Raw genomic sequence first — 19,882 nt, forward strand, 5'->3', positions numbered from 1 at the left:
CAGAACTGCTGAGCCTGCGCTCTGGGGCCCGCGAGCCACAGCTGCTGGGCCTGTGTGACACGGCTGCTGAGGCCTGCGCGCCTGGAGCCTGAGCTCCGTAGCAGGGGGGGGGCCGCCGCGGTGAGAGACTCGCGCACCGCAGTGGGGAGTGGCCCCTGCTCACAGAAGCTAGGGAGAGACCGCGCGCAGCAACGAGGACCCAACACAGCCAAAAATAAATAAAACAAAAAATAAATAAATTTATTTTTTTTAAAAAAGTGCTCATAATGGATAGGTTCTCCTGATTTATTTATTTGAAAAAAATATTATGAGCCAAAGGCAACGCCGAGTTCTGGGATACAGTGGTAAACAAGACAAACAAAAGACCTGGCACATAGCAGAAAGTTACACTTTTCTGGTCTCCTGCCTTGCCTTCTATGTGCAATTGCCCATTACCGTTGACCTTGTTGTGTCCCATCAGCATGGTCCAAAGATTGGGGTGGAGATTAATGAGAAGTTGCTGTTCCATCAGAGTATTTCAATCTTTCTATTCTCTGTCTCCATCATTGAACTCCTCCATTCCACCTCATCACTTAATTTCTAGTTTCTTTAACCTCATTATAGACCTTCATTCTCTTATGACTTTCACATTTTATGTGTCACAGTTAAAATCATATTTGCCCCTGCTTTGACCACATTATTGTATTTTCAGGCTCTGAGAATATATTCTCAGAGTCTGACTTACAAAATTTTGCCTCATTTTTTCCACATAAATGGGATGCTATGGTAAAACCACTTGCATACTTCTCTTATCCCATTCATCTTCCACTATGAATAATAGGTTTTGAGTTTTTAAAAATCATGCAGCATAATACAGTCCACATAGTACATGCTCAATAAATAACACATGCAATGCATAAGTGGAAAGCATGTTATAGATCACCTAGTCTGAGTCTCCTGTGTCATAGATGAGAAAACTGAGGCTTAGAGAAGTTTAGTGATTAATGATTATACATACTGGCAATTGGAGCTAGAATCCACATCTTTTGACTTCTGTGTAAACTTGCTGCCTCAAATATAAACCTCTGACAAATGCCTCAAAAGATTGCATTTCTGGCCTCATTGGACCCGCTCACCTTGACCTGGTCTGTACTCTAACCTGGCTAAACATCCTTGTGTAGGTACTTTTCAGTCATTCATTTGTTTGTCTACTATTTAATAAATATTTTTATTTTATTTTTTTGCGGCACGCGGGCCTCCCGTTGTGGAGCACAGGCTCCAGACGCGCAGGCTCAGCAGCCATGGCCCACGGGCCCAGCCGCTCCGCGGCATGCGGGATGCCCCCGGACCGGGGCACGAACCCGCATCCCCTGCATCGGCAGGCGGACCCTCAATCACTGCGCCACCAGGGAAGCCCTTAATAAATATTTATTCACTGCCTTCTAACCACATTATACAATGATGAATATACATAATAAATACAGAATATGTCGTCTCTGCACTCAAGAAATTTGCAATCTACTGGAGGACACAGGCAATAATCTAGTAAATAAATACATAATGGCAAACAGAGTTAAGTGCTATGAAATACATAAAACTATGAAGCCATGAGGAGTGGTGGTTGGAAACTATAGGATGGTCAGGAAGTGCTGAGGAATGACATTTAAGCCAAGAACAAAAGGATCAGAAGAGAACTCAGTTTGCATTCCTTTCTGTCTTGGCTACAACCCTTGGTCAAACCTATCACACATGCATGAAACAATTTCCAACCCACCATGCCACACTGTACTCTGCCCCTCACTGCGATTGTCATTTAAGATCCACTTTTTTCAAATAAAATCCCCTAATTAAGTCCATCCCATTATTAAGCCTCTGGTAGAGTTTCCCTTTTTCAAGTTCAAATTCTGGCCAACTCTCTTGCCCCTCCTGTAACTGCTTAAATGCTAAGAATATATTTCTATAGGTTATGTGACTAATTGTCAAACTCCCTGAGGAAGAGCCTATGATTTACTATTTATTCCAAACATCTGCTGAACAACTGAGCAGTCAAATACCCTGTAGGTAGCGTTTCCAAGAGTCTAAATCCTACATGCCATTGTAGCTTTTTTTTTTTTTGCAAGAGCAATGATTTACTAAAACAAAAAAAAAAACCCTTAATATAATGTAAAGATCAATGGTTATCACAAGTATTCATAAGTTGTTTCTTACTTCTAGGAGTAACTTTCATTTATTCATTTTGTCAAACATTCAGTGGCTGAATGACAAGCCCTGAGCTAGACACCACAAGAAAATGAAGATAAGTGAGACACAGCCCATTTCTAATCAGTTGCAATAAGCATATAAACCTAATTCTAGAAATATGTTGAGATTCTACAGAAGCATCAAGATAGGGAAAGGTAGGTCAGAGAAGACTTCACCAAGGTTAGCCTTGCGGGAGGAATAGCAGGTTCCAGCAGATAAACAAAAGAACATTGAGAACATAATTGAAGGAAACACCCTGCTAAACACTCTATGAAACAGCTCAAGTGGACATGACCTCTGGCCTCTGGAAACTTCACATCAAAGGAGAAAATGATGTAGGTTCAAATCCAGGACATAAGTTAAACAAATATGGCCATTTCAAATGAAAATGAGCAGTATGCTAGTGAAAGCGCAGCTGTTTTTGCATGGTCATAAGTGAAAAGGAAATTATAGGAGGATTTTTCCCAGCAGGAAATTACTGAAACATTTCAGGTGGTCATGGTAGCAGGTAGACTTTCTGCAGGAAAAGGACTTACTTGTTTACTCAAATTAAAGAGCTGGTAGGGATTGGTTTAGTTTCATAACTGTGCCTATAAAGTATCTCTAATTACACTTTCAAAAACTGAGCGCCTGCTTAGTAATAATGAGACTTAGTAGAAGAGGTTAAACTGAAATGCACCTTCCCAAGGAAACCTTTCCTCTCAAGCCTCCTGGACATTTTTCAAGTACAGGAGGCAAAAGAAACTCCACTAAGATCTATGAGTTTGTGCTTAAGTGGTCAGTATTTGTACCATTAATCAACAATATCCCTTTTGCTTTGATCTTTCCTTGACCATCTAATTTTATCTTATAGCTCTGTAATTTTTTAACATTTCATAACCATTTTCTTTAACTTTTCTAACTTCACTCCTGAGAGTTTCCTGAGAAAAAATATTTGATTTGATTAATTTAGTGTGTCCAATACAGAAGAAAATTTCATGACATGACTGTAATTCCAGAAAGGTTCTTTCTGAAAAAAATCAATGGGAGAGTTTTATCAAGAAGAAAGGTTTCAGTTTGCAGAATTTGTTGAATTTTGTTGACTATAAACATTACTCTCCGAGATATGACATATAAAGTCAAGTACACACCCAAAAAAGCTTATTAATACATTTAGGAAATAAATGTATGGGTTCAGGGAATAAAGAGTATTAGTTGGTAAAGCTGAGATTCTCAGATATAGTAATATTTCGTTATCTGGAGTTTATTCAGCAACCTCAGCTATTAGAAACACCATTACCAACCAGAAAGTGAGCAATACTGTTGCTAAGAATAAAACTTTTAGGACCCAAAATAGGAACCAGAGCTCATGCAGTTTACTCAGGCGCTCACCTTGAGCCTGTTTACACTTATTGTGGAGAACTCTAAAAACCTTAATTTTTCTTTCTACTGCTTAGCAAATTAGAAGTAAAATACAGGATAAATTGGAGAAAGCTACTGCTAAAGACAATGAGAAGTGATAATTAACATCCAGACAGGGAGAAAAAATAAGAAGAAGATTACTCAAAGGGAAATAAAAATTCAAACCCCATCAGTCTCTGAGGCCTAAATACCTTATTAGTTCCTGGAGTGGGCATCATATAGTACACTTCATACTCTGCTGACCGAGAAAAATGCCGTGTATTTCAGATGGCTTTTAAATGACTTAATATTTATATTAGTATTGGGAGGGACGACTTCAGTTTTTAGCAACATTTGTATATGAAAAAATACCTCATTTAAAAACAAAAATGCTAGGTGAATGAAAGGTGACAGTATTAAATTATTACAAATGGCAGCCACTCCTGCTGACCTGTCTGTGCATGAGCATGTGCGTGACGGCTCTTTCTCAATGTCTTTGGGATAACCTTCTGCTAGATATTCTACTTGTGTCTTTACCTGTCTCTTTCTCTCTTTCTAGCCGGAGACCACCCCCATCACCTACTCGTCCCACTATAATCCGTCCACTAGAATCCTCCCTGTTAGACTAAACGAAGTGTCTGGCATGGCAATTAATTACTAATGAATTATGCAAAAGCAAAATATTTGGTAACCGTTGCAGTAAATCATGAGTAGTCGCATGTGTGGATATCAGTCGGCAAGTAACCAGTTTTACTAATGCATTCATCACTCACCTTCATTGCTCATGATATGTCAAACTTTTGGGGTTTGACTCTTGAAAACTGCTGACTCTTTGAGGCTTTATATGTTGTATCAACCAAAGTAGATTGTATAGCAGCCCGCTACTTTGTGGACCATTGGCCTACCCTGGCATATATTTGGAATTGCTTTGACAACTTTCCCAGGTTGCCTACCAGATAGCCCATTTAATATAATTCCTAAGAGATAAGAGATGGTGGGCTTAGACCTAAATGATACATATTTATTTTTCCACATTCTGTTTTGACTGACGGAAATTATGTTGTCTATTATACATGTTTCCGCCTATGCCATGATTAACTATTTAGATCCTTTCTCCTTCCTCTTTATTTCATAAAACTGCTAAGAAGTGATTTTTTAAAAGTTAGGATTCCTTAAAAATAAAACTTTTCCAGAAGCATGAGGTAGTTTGCAAAGGAAAAGTTAATGCATTGCTTGCTCTAGAGGGCTTCTCATGGCAATGTGTTTTGCTTCAAGCTAGAAGCATATTCAACAGTGAATTAAAGCTTGTTTTTTGGTAGTCAGTCAGTAAATCGGGCTACTTTCAGAGTTCAAGGAAGAAGCAAAATATCACATCTCTAGAAGTGTCTGTACAAATGTAATTTCTTTATTCACGTATATACTTAGCTCCTCACAAGTTGCAGTGAAGGCTGATATGGAAAATATTTAATTTTTTATATTGATCTAATTTTAAGCATGGCTACTTATACTTCGACACTAACTCCAGTTGATTTAGTTAGTTAGTTAGTGCAAAAATATGTCTCCCTTTCCATGCTAATATGTAACTTTCTAATATAAAAATTTAGCCTACCTTTTAAACAGTTTAATGTAACTTTTTAATCGGTTCTAGGCTTTCTTAATAAATCCTGAGCCTTACTATGGGATAGCCATATTTAAAGAATGGGACCTGGAATGGAAAGAAAAGATGCCCTAGTTTGAGAGCAGAGCTCACATTCCTACAGTCGGACAACTTCAGAGTCTCTTTCCAGGTCATTCCAGAAAATAGTATTAAGACATCGAGATTTAAAGCAAATTGGCAAATTCTAACATTTCTAAAATTTATAAGAGCAGCTTAGCCTGAGGGTTAATAGTTCAGTCTTGAGGCTGACTTTTGGACTACCTAGAACTAGATGATTAGCATGTAGGAAACAGCCAGAAGCCAACTGGAATTTTGTCTGCTAACTGTTCCCAGACAGCAGACCAAGTATGCACTGCATAGTTGTGTCCCATGACACCATTTCATATTCTACAGAACTAAATCAGGTTTAACCAACTGAAATACCTCCCTTTGAAAGCAGCAAACATGATTTGTATGTTAACTTTAATTTCCTGTGTAGTTTATACCCAAAGCAGACGCCCATAAAGTATGAAGTAAAACTTTTAACCGTTATTAAAAAGAGACCTTGCCAAGTTGAATGGCATTGTTTTGAACTTATTCTAAAGGGTTAAAAGTAGTCCACTTAGGCAAAAATCAGAGAATACAAGATTTACAAAAAGGGCATTTCAACTTTTAAATTGCAAGTGATTGTATAAGAACGCCGCCCTAAATCACCACCCTAAATCTTCTCATATCTTTTTTTTTCTCATGGAAAAAAATTAACTCTTTGTGAATGGAACAGATGTGCAAAATACATACTGTATTTTTAAAATAGTGTTGCAGCTAAGTGGGAATAAGTTAAGTAAACATCCATAGTAAAATGAATAGTCTAAAGTGATATCTTTTCACAAAATTCCCTCTTTTTTAGGATCCCCTTTGCTCCTTCTTTTGAATTCTCTAAAATAGGCATCTAACAGATTATATACTTCAGGGTTTGGCTTTGTGCTGTATGTGGTTTTGCGTTTTGCTGTATTTCAAAAATTTCCTTTGGTTAAAGGAAAATGTTGTGGATAACCACTGATGTGTTCTTAGATCAGCACAAACCATGTCAAAGAAAACTGGGGATTTTTTTCCCAGGTTTCTTTGCACCGATTTTATGCATCATAAACAATGGCATTCGTCACCTTTGGCTTTTGCTCTCAGATTATCACCCCACAGTTTCACTGTCCCAATTGTCTCTTCTTGTGTGTACATTTTTGTTTTATTTTACTTCTAAGTTATTTCTAATAGAACCCAGCCTCCCCTGGAATTTCAGCAGTCATGTTGGAGAATATTTTCAGTTTACTGCAGTATTGTGTCATATGATTAGTATTAATCCCATTTCCCAAAGGGTTTGTATCCTGCTAAAAGGAGATGTCAAGGTAAATGAAGTCAGAAGCCCTAGGATGTGCGGAGTGTGAAGTACAGCGTTCATATCAGGCCTTAAGATGGGAATGTCGCTTAATGAGCTTTCTAAGTATTTCCCACACACTTCAGATCTTTTGTGTAACTTCATCCTGATTGCTCTGATGTTGTCTACACAACAGATGTAGCTCCATCATGTCTAGTATAATAAAACGTACAGTGTTTTTAGGATTTGGAAAAGTAAACTGTATATGTTTATTTGATGGGTAAATCTGTTTTATTGTCACATGCTAATTCTTGCATGCTTATTGACTAACTGGAATAGCCATTTACTCAATTGTGGACAGATGGTTGAAATAGTATTGATTTAGAACAGATATATTGAATTTCCAGAAATCATCTACCAAGATTACTCCTCTGAATATTGCGTTTAGCTGTGTTTCGTAACATAGAAGAGCAGTAGGGTCTGTTTAGTTAGCAAATTGCCTACTTGTTCAGATAAAAACTCACTCTATTCCAAAACATTATAATAAAACCAAGTTCCTGTGATATAACTATAAGCCTTCTGACCTTAGAATTAAAGAGTAATCGTATAGATTCATTTTATGACTTTTTAGAATAGACTGTAGCCATAATTCTCAAATATGAAATGGGACCTAATACCAGTATGTGATAAATGTTGATGTTTTCTGTGTACACACGTATTTTCTAAGCATGTGTCCCTATGTATACAGTATATACATAGTAAATTTGTGTAAGTACATGTATTTTGTGCCCCTGTGGGTAAGTAGCTTTAAAAATCACTTGTTAAAATGCCATGAGCATGTGTGTGATTGTGTGTGTATTGTATATATATGTATATGTTTGGGTGTAAATATTTATACATGTGTGTATGTGTGGGTATGAATATATTTTTTAAACTGTGTTAATACAAGAGTTAGCTTTAGAGTATTTGCCATAATATGTGATAAAAGTGGTTCATTTCTCATAACATACACGAGGTGTACAAAATTTTCTCCAGATTACATTCATTCTGAGAGGCACAAGGCTCAGAACTTCCATGACAACATGGTAGAATAACATCTACAGGCATTTGCATCTAAATTCACAGCATTGCTATCGAAGAAGAAATTATCTTTGCCAATATAGCTAGCTCATAGTAAGTGTAAGATCTGGAAACCTACCTTTAAGGTCTCTGATTAGAATTATAAATTATTCTTAGATTGCTGAGGTGAATCTTAAAAAGCTGTTTGTCTACATAGTCATTTTCTTTCTCTACAGTAACTGTCAAAAAATAAAAATAGAGGGATACAGCAGTATAACACAAGTAGTGGATTTTCTGAGTAAGTTTGCTTAAAATGCAGGGAAGAAGTTATGTAACACCTCAGAGGCAGGTCATCCATCCACTTTTTCAGGTAAACATTTTTCATTTGTCAAACAATGTAATTATTTGAAATGGACAGGAATCTCCTTAACATTAAGAATAAAGCTTAAATAGTAGGTCTCTAAACTATGGAACTCGATGAAAGAAGATAATATTTGAGACTCAAGCCATGAGTTTTATATCATTTCACTAAGAGGACTGCAAGCTGTGAGCTCAGAGTTTAATGTGAATGAAGCTAGATGGTTTCTAAGAAACAGTTATTGGTTCACTAGATCCCTCATTCCTTTCTTAAAAGCTCAAATGTGTCTTCTAGAACCTTCAGTCATCCTGTCTAGTTGGTATGTTTAACATTACGTGGTGCTCTGTATGGTGAAATTTTAAGAGTATTTTGAAGCATATGTAGTATATGCATTGCTATTTGTATATACGTGTAAGAATGTATGTATGTATGAGAGCAAGAGAGAGGAAACTCAAGGAAGAGTCTCCTGTTTGTCTTAAGACCTGCTCATGCTGGTATATTGGTGAGACTTTTCACCTCTCTGGTCTGGGGTTTCACACATGGCTCAGCTCAAGGCTTCATTCCTTTTTAATTTTTACCCTCAAATTCCTTAATGTAATGTTTTTTAAATTACGATAAAATTACTCTGTCTAATCTCTTGCATTGTATGTTGCCAATTTGCTAAAAATGATTCCTTCCGATCAGAAATTCTACCATTACTTGATTTGTGTTTAATTTTACATGTACAGCCTTTGTTTTGCTTGCCTGTATGTTTCTTTTCTCTCCCTTTTCTGAATCAAACTCCTCTTTTGCTTTTTTATATTAAGAAACAGTGTACAGAAGCAAAATCTTGCCTTCTCTGTTGATTCTTTAATTAATTGGAGCCAGAGAACTTTCCCCTGTCTTCTTGGCACTTTCAGGCTTTCTTAATGCTGAGATATGGATGGACTCTATGAATGGAATTTTTGAAGCAAGTTCCTAAAGCTTGTATCATTCTTGAAGGTCATGTGTACCTATTGTGAAAATGTGAAGCTGTATTTCTGAACCTGAAATAAATGATAACATTTGAAGGACTCCCCCCTTCCTCATTCTTGTATATATTTGAGTCATGTCTATGCTTATCAGTAAGATCTGAGACTTGTAAATATTTGTAACTCTTTCGATCCTGTTGGTACCAATGTGGAGAACGATAGCATTTGGCATTACTGTCATTAATTTGGGGAAGGATGAGATTTTTAAAGGGAGCAAATTGGACAAATCAAAGGCAGGAGAGTGGGAAACATTTTATTCCTGATTTGAAGTCATCGTTGTACTAAGTTAAAGAAGAACACAAACCTTAGGCAGCTGGAGGGTACAAAGTGACACTTGCCAAGAAGCACCGTGACATTTTGCTATTGAAAAGGAAGTGATCCCGAAAAGCTAGGAAACAGAAAGTTGAAGAATACTCTGCCCAAATGGTAGGTCTACAGAAGGCATTTCTAACAGAAAGTAATTAAGTTCCTGACTCAACAGTTGGCCTCCATTGTTCATTCATTCGGCGTTGAGGGGAGAAGTTACCCCTTTCAGTTTCCCCAATATTAAGAGAACAGAAGAGTGTTCACTCTTACACACGTCCTTATCCTGAGTTTCCAGAGAATAGGGAAAGATTCCTTGTTACAAGAGTTTTGATGATAGGTCCCTTATCAACATACATAGACTCAGATTGTGCCGTCTAAAAGCAGGAGACAAGAAGGGAGTGGGAGGGGAGAAATGTTGGTTTACTTTCCCTTTGTGTTCAGGGTATGCTCTTTGTGAAAAGATGAATTGGAAAGACTGTTGGGTTAATTCACACTTTCTGTTGTGATTTCTTTCTCATGTCTATACATCTTCCATGAGTGGAGCCATCAATGCCTTCAAAGGAAGCTTTTTAATGGAAGAAAGAGTCAGGATGCGAATCATTCTGTGCACTGTGCTGTGAGTGTGTGTCTTACCGCATGATTCTGTATTCAGAATAGTTCCTGGTAGAAATTACCAAAACCAAAGGACCTTATTGTAACTATCTGGCAAATTTCCATTTGTATTTTAAAAATAGTTCTGACATCAGTGTAAGTATCTACTCAATTAGTTTTCAAGATTCTTGTTTTTCAGCTGAAACCTTTAAATTTCGTACTGAGAAGTACTAATTTCATCACACACCTGGCATTGCCACTTTTAAGACCACTTCTTGGTGTTCTTTCACACTGAGGCAGACTGATACTTAGAGTACATGCAAGAGATGTTGGCTAAAACTACAACCTTAATTTGAAGTTTCCCAAAGTCCATTCCATGAGATTTTAGTAAGTTTTACACAGACATACACCAAGGATTTCTTGATTGACTATACTTGGGAAATGATGACTAAAAATTAGATGTTTCTTTACTGGAAGACTCTATAGAAGCTTTAATATCAGATGGCAGGGCTAGTGTCTCCATGTTTCTCAGATTTATTTGACCATCAATGCTTTGTTCATAGAGCATCTCACAGGACTAGTGCTCTGAGGTACATGCCTTAGGAAACACTGCTTTAGTGGCTTTAGGCCAGAGGGGAAAGGCATTGAGTGAGATTGTCCCAGTACAGACTGTCACTAACACAAAGTTGGGTGATAAAATCAAATGTCATGGCAACTGGAGCTCCCAGCTTAGGACCATCCTCCTGGAGCTCTGATGCTTGGGGAGATCCAAGGAGGTAGGTCGCATAGGAACAGGGGGCATGAAAGCAGATAGAGACAGACATGCAATGAGTCCTAGGGGGGCATTGTGGAGGACTCAGATCACTTTCAATATTACCTTTTCTCTCTCACTTGCCAAAAAAAGAGCTCCTTTGAATTAATTACATTACCCCCATTGTATTCTTGTAAAGGGAGGGATCTAGGCTGACTTAAAAGTGAAGATCAGCAGAAAAGCATTGAGAAGAACGCTTATTCTTACTGCCTTTGTTGTGTCACTTTCCCAAGCCTTCAGGCTCACCAACTGCTCTGGGATATTAAGTTATCTGAGTGATGGGCAAAGAAAACAAGCAGGGAATGTTTTGTGAGATTGTAACAGAAAAGAAAAAAGTTATAAGGAAGACCTTCCCAGGGCTCTTGCCAGAGGAATGTCACCCTAGGAACAGCGTGCAGCACTGAGGTAGATCCAAGAGAATGTGGGTAATCCATCATTCTTCTTAATAATGGAGACTTTTATATATGAATTATGCCCATGTTCCACACACAGCTTTTCCTACCACCTTACCTTCCTGTTTCAGCCAAACGATTCTCCGAAGTTGTTTTTAAGAAAGCTTAAGGAGGTATAACCTGCAATTATAACCTTAAGTAGGTAGAATTTGCTTCTATGGTGAATGCTAGTATGATGAGCTTTAATATGTTAGCAACTCAGTATCCCAACTGAGTGTTCCAAACTCAATACTTCGAGTTTTGTGTTAGAAGTGGCAACGGTATAAGGTAACTTTGTAGCCCTTCATATAAAAAGCCCCAATATTTTCAGCACGTGACCTTCAAGCACTTCAGCACTGTGTTAAGTAGTATGGAAAATTCTGGAAAAGAAATAGTAAAAACCCAAACTGCCGAGATCCGTAATAGAAGTAACTCTGAGCCAGTGTACGGTGTCATCACCAACAATGCTTTTTTGGCAATGAGAGGAAAGTTAGATACAGGATGAGTGAAGAGGGAAAGAAAAGAGCTAAGGGGATAGATGTCACTCTGCTGTTTGAAGCAAACGTTCTAGCTGTCCATGAAATATATTCCAAGACATAAAGTTTCTGATCCTGTTTCTAGACTAGAACACCAAACTAGCTCAAACAGAAAAGTGTTTTGGCATATGCTGACAAAACGTCCCTTTAGCACTGTGGACTTGCTGTTCAGTTTAATGGCTCACCTCCCCACCCTGCTGAGGTAATTAAAGTGTTCTAAAGCCCCTTCAGAACTCAAAAATAGTTTCGGTTTGCTGGGCAGGTGATAAATCTCATTGAGCCTGACAGGAATTTCATTACACTTTCTTCATGAAAACACCAGGGATAACCATTACCTGGATCTTGCAGACCCCCCCCACCCGCCCCCCCGCAGTTGAAAGGTTACAGACCACTAACAAGTTCTTCATCATTTAAATGGATAGGAGGCCTCCTTAAGTTCAGCCAGCTTAAATTGGACCAAAGAAAAATTGGTCTTGGACTTTGGGGAAGGTAAGGTCGTTTTTTACTGCTGCTCAGAAATAGCCCAGTCAGTGTGGCTCCATTAACATCTCATAGAAGATGAAACAGAAGTTTGCTTTTGTTTTTGCTTTTGTTTTCTTGTAGACTTCATTGCACCACTCACTGAAGTGTTACAGAAGTAAGATGGAAGTGAGTATGTTGTTGAACACCTGGATGAGTAGCCAAAAAGGAGTCCCACAGGGAGTAGGGTACTGAACTAACCTGCCGTTCTATGGCTTGCTGTAATGTTGAGCTCATTACCAGTTGGGTTAGAAAGAGGAAATTAAATGTAGACTTCTGCTGGAAACCCGTGGGAAAGCTTCATTGGGCCTGCTGTTTTCCTACTTACAGAGCTGTCCATTGCCATGTAGCGTTTACCGTATCTTCCCTAGCAGCCCATCATCCAGAGAGAGGCTGCTGTCAAAACGAAGCAAAACTCTGGATCCTTCTTTCACCACCCGTGGGCCTGACAAGATGCAAGCCAGGCTAGGGATACGGAGAAAGAGCCAGCAAACCAAATTTCATTTACCCTGGACCTGGTTCAGAATAAATAAGAACTTCAGTTGCACCTAACTCTAAGACAGAGGGAAACCTTACCCAAAAGCTTTGGGGTCACCATGGAACAGACATAGCCTCATAGTTTGCCTGGGCCTGGAAAGGCTATCACATCAGGATTTCACCTGAAGGAAATTCTTATTTACAAATCCTTTTCTCCAAGATCGACCCCAGTTATTTTCTGCATTGTGATTACATTGCTCATTTGATCCCTTGCCGCCTTCTACTTTCCCTCATCTTAAAGAAATCTCACATGTCATATTTCTATATCAACTCCCTCTCCCCCTATGGAGATTTCACAACATTTACTGAAATCTTTGGAAATAACCGAATGTCACAAAATCAGGGTTGGGAAACATACTCAAGTTATAAAGGTATGCGGCTCTTGTACTGTTCCCAGTTCTCCTGAATATGATTGCATGGATTTATCATTCCATGGTACAAAATAACAAGGTTTTGGAGTGGGCTCAAATGGCTTATACCTAGCACATGGCTGGAAGCCAGGAAACATCCTAGGAGCTGCTCACTATGCCATGTGATATTCTCTCATTTCCCCTGCATGTCTGCATCTGCATGTTTTCTGTCTGATTTGAGTTTGATTTTTGTGGGATATTTATGCATGCTGTTATTTGGATTTATTTTCTAATTTAAACATTGTTTTCTTCCTCTGCATCTGTGTTTTTCTTTTTCTTTTGTTTTATTTTGTTTTTTTGTTGTTTTGTTTTCACTAGGCGACCCCCTCCTGCAGTTCCCGGACGACCATCCTAACCCCCATCATTCATCTCCTTTTGTTTTCGACAATATGTCTGTACTTGGTATTTAAAAGCCTTTCATTTGCACTATATGTCATATGTACATAAAAACTTTTATTTTTGATCCATGTCTATAATAAAAACAAAGTTTATTCTATATAAAAAATGAAATGTGTTCTGTTTCTTTTTCTAAAGAAGATCCGAGTTAAAATAGGAGTTTGTTTCAACTAAAACCACGTAAGGTGAAAAATACATAATTTGACCTTTTAAGGTGCTTAAATTGAAAATGATTGATTTTAAGTTCTTAAAGCATTGTGATTTGGAATGCCATTTGGTGGAGAAAAATAATCTATCTTCAGTTGAAATGTCTGTCCAACAGAAGAGTGAAACAAGTAAAAATCCTGGGTGTCTAGAAAAGACACAGAGGACTGAATAATTTCACTCTGCCCCCAGGAATCCCATTAATAATTATGATTGCACCAAGAGCTTTTTTCTATTTTCATTATTTTTCTAGGAGATAAAATATGTATGATTATGGGAGAAATTGTTGGTCTGAAACACATCAATCTCATACTTTGGCAAATTCAGAGGGAAAAACACATCATCTGAATAAAAGTACAAGACAAGGAAATGTTGCCACCTTGGGAAGATTCTTAATGATGTCAGTAAAATACTGGAAGAATAGAATCTTTATGAGTGTTCGGGAAAAGACAACTTTTTTTCTACTTTAATCCTCGAATGGTAATTCCAACAGTGAAATTCTAAGCTATCGTTAAAAACAAATCCCAAAGATTTATCCAAATAAAATGTTTATTATTAAGGTAATGTAGTCCACAAATATGTGATCTGAAGGCTCCCTAAAGGTTTGAGATTTAATTCAGAGTTTTCTTTTTGAAGATTTACTTGGTCTAAATTAAAATTTTAAAGGATCTCATCTTGGATGAGATCACTTCTGAATGTGCCTCACTTTAGCATATGAAGAAAAAAACTATAGGACAGGAAAGTAAAGTACTGTTGATCAGGACTTGGTGGTCCACTCACTTCCTGGCTGACTTAGACAAGCCCTGGCAAAGAGAGGCAGCGCCGGAGATGTAGGCAGGAACCTCAGTTCAACAATGGGGGACCCTCACTACCAATACCCTTTCTCTGGGCTGTAAAAATCTTTTTTAAGGACTATGTTCTCCTCCCCAAAATGGAAAAGTGGTTTATTTCTCAGGTGAAAACTTTCATATGGCACGTTACGTTGGTGTGTACTTGCATCTCAAGTTCAGAGACTGCAAGTTAGAAGCGCTCGTGACTAAGGAAATTCAAAGGCGCCAAAGCTGGGGATCAACAGAAGCTCAAGTTTACCTGGAGGCGGCTGAATTGATGCAAAATATCACACAGCACGCAGTTTGTTGCCCTTCCCTTCACCTTCAGTCCAGGCGTTTAATTCCTTTTAATCAGTATTCTTATCGGGTAGCTTTCTCATCTGATAGCATGCTCATCCCAACAGACCCGGTTTTCCTGGATTATATCACACCATCTCCGCAAACACAAAACAGAGGTTGTCAACAGGAAGGTTTTTGCCAATTATCTTTTTTAAGTGTTTGGTACTTTTCCACTTTGTCTTAACCTTGAACTTATTTTTATGCGCAGTGTTACACCATTTAGATGTTTAAACCTTAGACTGACCTGATGACCATGAGAACGTAAGGCTCGAGTCATGGCAGAATGAAATGATTCCCTGGCGATCTTACTCGGTCTCCTCAACAACTAGGTATGGCCCCTTCCTCACATTCGATAGGCGAGAAGAAAGGGGGCCTCCTCTTTGAATGGGAGGGGGGAGGAAGCAGCCTGGAGTAAAATTAAACTATGCTGAGGTTTGTTCATATTTACCGCTCATAGTGTTTCTGTGTTTCATAACATCCCCTTCCTCAGCTCTCCCACCTCCACCCTCAATATTGGATAGAGAACTGAAGAAGTATAGTTGAACTGTACTGACTCAGGATCTTCGGGAGAAACAAACCATTATATCTTTAGTAAACATAATATTCCTTAAGTATTCTCATCCCTTTATTTATTCATCAAACATTTCTTGAATTCATAAGAATGTCCTAGTTACTGGGAACACTAGAGAAGAAACAGGATAAAAGTAGCTGACAAAATACCTAAATAAGCAATTCCAATATAAGCTATGACAGGAGAAAATTTGAGTCCTTTTTTCCAGGGAGAACTGTTACTGACTTCCATGCTGAAGCAGTTATTTGAGTCCTAGAACCAGATTATCTGCTTGACCCAAAGCCTGCTAACATTCCAGAATGTGGTGATTTTGACCTCTGACAAAGAAGGGAACAATAGAGCTCATTTCAGCCAATCAGAAACCAAACTTTTCATTTCTAATGGAATAGTATAAGACTCTGAATCACATAAGTGTTGGTTGAGAAAGACATAGTGCTATTGAAAGTGAAGTAGTCTGTTAACTTTGCTTTGGCTTCTAACAAAAAGGTTTTTGATTTAGAAGACACCCTGTAGCAGTCTCCCACTGGATGCAGTGAGGGGAATGAGAATCCCCGAGTCTCCAGCTAGAAACACCCAGGACACCTAGGAGATGGAGAAAAGAGAACTAAAGGTAGGAAAAAATAAACGAAACGACCCATGCTTTCCTTGGGGAGTTCCACTGTTAAATAAATGTCTGTAAGCCTTGGGAGCCACATATACAGTGAAGGGTGTTTCAACAAACATCCTAGAAGTTGAAATCCAAGAGTAGATAAGGAAATAACCTCAGCTGTTCATGCACAAACATGGATACCTTCGGTGGGTTCAGATCCTGTACCCTTCAGTACTCTTTATCCCAGAGTTTGAAAAAGACTGTACTTGCCAATGTCTGTTTTATAACTCAGCACTAAGTATGATTCTTTAAAAAAAACTCAGAAAATGGATGTTGCAATCTTTAGTCCAGTTCCATGAGATTCACAGTCTTCACAGCTGTAAGTCCATCTTAAAGACATGAACCTCATCCACAGAAAGAAAAGATTGCCAAAAAAGAAAAAAAACTTCTATACCCTTTATAATACTACAGAGTCTATATCTGAATAAATCAAATGGAGCTTATGCTACCACACCACTGTATGTCCCCCATTTAAAGAGACATACCAGCTGCCTCCACTACCATCATATATACCTATTTTTGTTTGTTTGTTTAATACTACAAGTTTCTATCGAATTGCAATACTGTCAACATTTAAGATCGGATGGCAGGTTGTTGGATGAGTCAAGACTATAAACTGCTACTCTCGAAGTGTTCTTAATCTAATCACATTTTACAATACTTTATATCAGGTTTTGATTCTCACTGCAGTTCACGTCTTCAGTGATCCTCTTGAACACGAGCCATGAGCGGGCAGAGAATAAAGAAAGCCTTAGCCTGTGGCCCCCAGGAGCCAAAGAGACTTAAGGATCCTCAAGACAGTAACAGAGAAGTCACTGAAGTGGGTCCTCCATCTCAAAACAGCTGCTAACAGACTAACAGAGGATATTTTTGAAGCTCCATATAACACAGTGGAAAAACTAGCCTTTCAGATTCTTTGTTTTTGTTTTTGTTTTTTAGTCTTTTGGATTATTAAGGGCTAGCTTTTCTTCCCCCAGCCCTCCTCTCTGTGGCTGTGTTTCAGTTAGAGCCAAGGAGATACTTACCTCTGCCTGCTGCTTTTTTCTCTTTTAAAGACAAAAATACTCTCAGCCTCATACGCAATAGCTGCCTGGGGCCTAAAGATCTGTTTATTCTGCAATTTAGAAAGAGTGGGAGGCCCACGGTGTTCTCACCGACCAGAGTCCAAATGTTCCTTGGGCCCCGCACAAGGCCACGGGGCCGTCCTGGAGCGTGAGCCGTGTGCCAGCGGAGCTTGGGAAAGCAGAAGCAACTCCTCAAGCCAGCTCTCTCAGGGGCCCGAGGGGACAGTATCCCTCGACCTCAGCACTGGTAAAATCAATGTGCTCCAACACCCCAGCAAAAGTATGGTCAAGAGATTGGAGAGCTAGTCTGTTTAGGGCACAAGACCTCACTCAGGCTGATCCTGGGTGTCATTTGAAACCCAGGTGCCAGTTGGCACTGGACGGTGACAGAAAAGGCCATTTGCCTTTCTAAGCCCCTTCCTCTGGCACTCTTAGCCCTGCGGCACCTGACGGTGCGAGGAGGCACCAGTACCGTGGAGTTGCCAGGCCCCAGGTGTCGAGCAAATGTTGGGCTGTTGGGAAACAGAACTACCTTATCGCTGGGGAGTCCTCCTGTTAATCACAGTAATAGATCTGGGAAGAAAATGGTGTTTTGATTTGGCTGGTGATTGCCACTGTTCCCAAGGTAAATGAGCCAACATTAATTGCCAACCTGTGAGTTGTAAAAGAAGAAAGACACCAAAAGCAGTGGCATGGTCTAAGCTAGCTCACTCCTACAGAACTTCAGCTGTTTCTACTCTGCCTCTTGCCTGCAGCTGAGCTCGCCAGAGCCCTCTCAGTGGTCAGAGGAGCGTCCCTCCTCAGGCCTGATGGTTCCCAGGACCTTGGTCAAACCCTGGCTCTCACTTCAGCTCTGATCACTTTCCCCAGAATCCAACTTTCTAGAACACTACAAATGGCCCTGCCCCACTGTTGGAAGTTGGCATGGTTCTCGGGAAATTAGTCATTAGCCCCACAAGGCTCTTGTCAATATGTCCATTACTCAGAGAATCAGCACATGAATTCCATTAGGGAACAATAAAGAACATGTTCGTGATGACATGAGGATGCCTGCACACTAAGACCACACCTCCTCTGAGGTAAAAAGGAGGCCCCCAGAAATCTCCCCAGCCCTACCCACCAACACTCATATTCTCATCATCTGCCTTGAACCCGCCGGGACTTACATAGCTCTTTATCCCAGCCTAGGTCAGTCTGCCAAAAAGCCCTAGACTGCTGGGTCGCTGTCCTGTATGGAGATTGGAGTACATATCTATTCCATGCTCTTCTCCCCACCTCTCCAACTTCTGAAACCTTTACCCTGTACCCTCTATAATTCGCTGCCCATGATCAGTAAACTTCCCCTAGATCTTCAACCTGTCCTCTGGATGTGTCCGTCACCTTCTTTCTCTAACAGGACAGCTCTAAGCGTACTGCTTTCCGGCAGCCTTCTCCAAAGGGGGTGCTTGTCTCCCACAGCCCTTGTACTGCTGAGCCTCACGTGGGGTAGGTATCCTTGTTTCTCATTTTTGCTTTCAGACCATTCATCCTTCCTCCTCCATAAAACCTTCAGCTTTGAACCTCATGCACCAGATTATAGCACATACCCCTCATTGTTGCACTTATCTACCAATCTCCAGTTCATTCTCTCTTATTTCTTGATGATTTTAGCTCCTGTTTCCCTGTCATTCTTTCCAGTACCACTCTTGTCTTAATTCTTGGGGATTTCTACCTAAGTGTAGGTATTCCTTCCAACACCGCCCCCCATCTCACTTCTCATTTCCTTGGACTTCACTCCTCCAGTGACGTTGCCCTCCACCCTACCTCAGCTGCTCACTCCCAAAGTCATAACCTTGTCTTTATCTATTCTCTGACATTTACTTCCTTTCAAACCCCTTGAACCTCCAATCCATTGACCTTTGCTCTGTCCCTCACCTCCCTGTCCTTCACCCTTCTTGAGGTTCACTCTCCTTCTCACCTAACTTAAATTCCACGGTCAACCATTATAATCAGGCCCATGCATAGCTACCGTTCTCCCTTGCCCTTCTCTCAATCTGATTAATCACCACCCTGGGTAAATTCAATTCTCTGTCTACTCTAGTTTGCACTCATGTAGCTGTACATGGTTAGGAAAATGCACACACAACCCACACACAACCAAGCTTCACTTTAAATTCATGACTACCATTCTCAAGAGAGCCCTTACTACTGCTGGGCAATTATACTAGGCATCCCTAGTTCATTCACTCTCCCAATGTCCTGAACTGTTTCATACCTCCTCACGTCATCACTTCCCCCTTACTCTCACATCTCAGCTGATTCTTTGCCTCCTACTTCCCTGAGAAAATTGAAGCAATCAGAAAAGAATTAACAAAGATTCCCATCACCTCATTTATCCACTAACCATCTACCCACTTACCAGCATCTGTATCTATATTCTCTGCCTTCCCACTATGTTACCATAGATCAACTATCCCTTCCCATCCTAAAGCCAGTCCCTCCACTTGTGCAATAGATCCCATCACCTCTCACCTGCCCAAGAATATTGCCCCAGCAATTAATTCTTCCCTTTCTCACATCAAATATTACTTTCTACTGTTTCATTTCCATCAGTATACAAACATGCTGTCATTTCTCCTATCTTAAAAATAAAAAGGTTTCTTGCCCTCACCTCCCC

Source organism: Delphinus delphis, chromosome 1 (genome assembly GCF_949987515.2).
Source record: "Delphinus delphis chromosome 1, mDelDel1.2, whole genome shotgun sequence".
NCBI classification, from domain to species: Eukaryota; Metazoa; Chordata; class Mammalia; order Artiodactyla; family Delphinidae; genus Delphinus; species Delphinus delphis.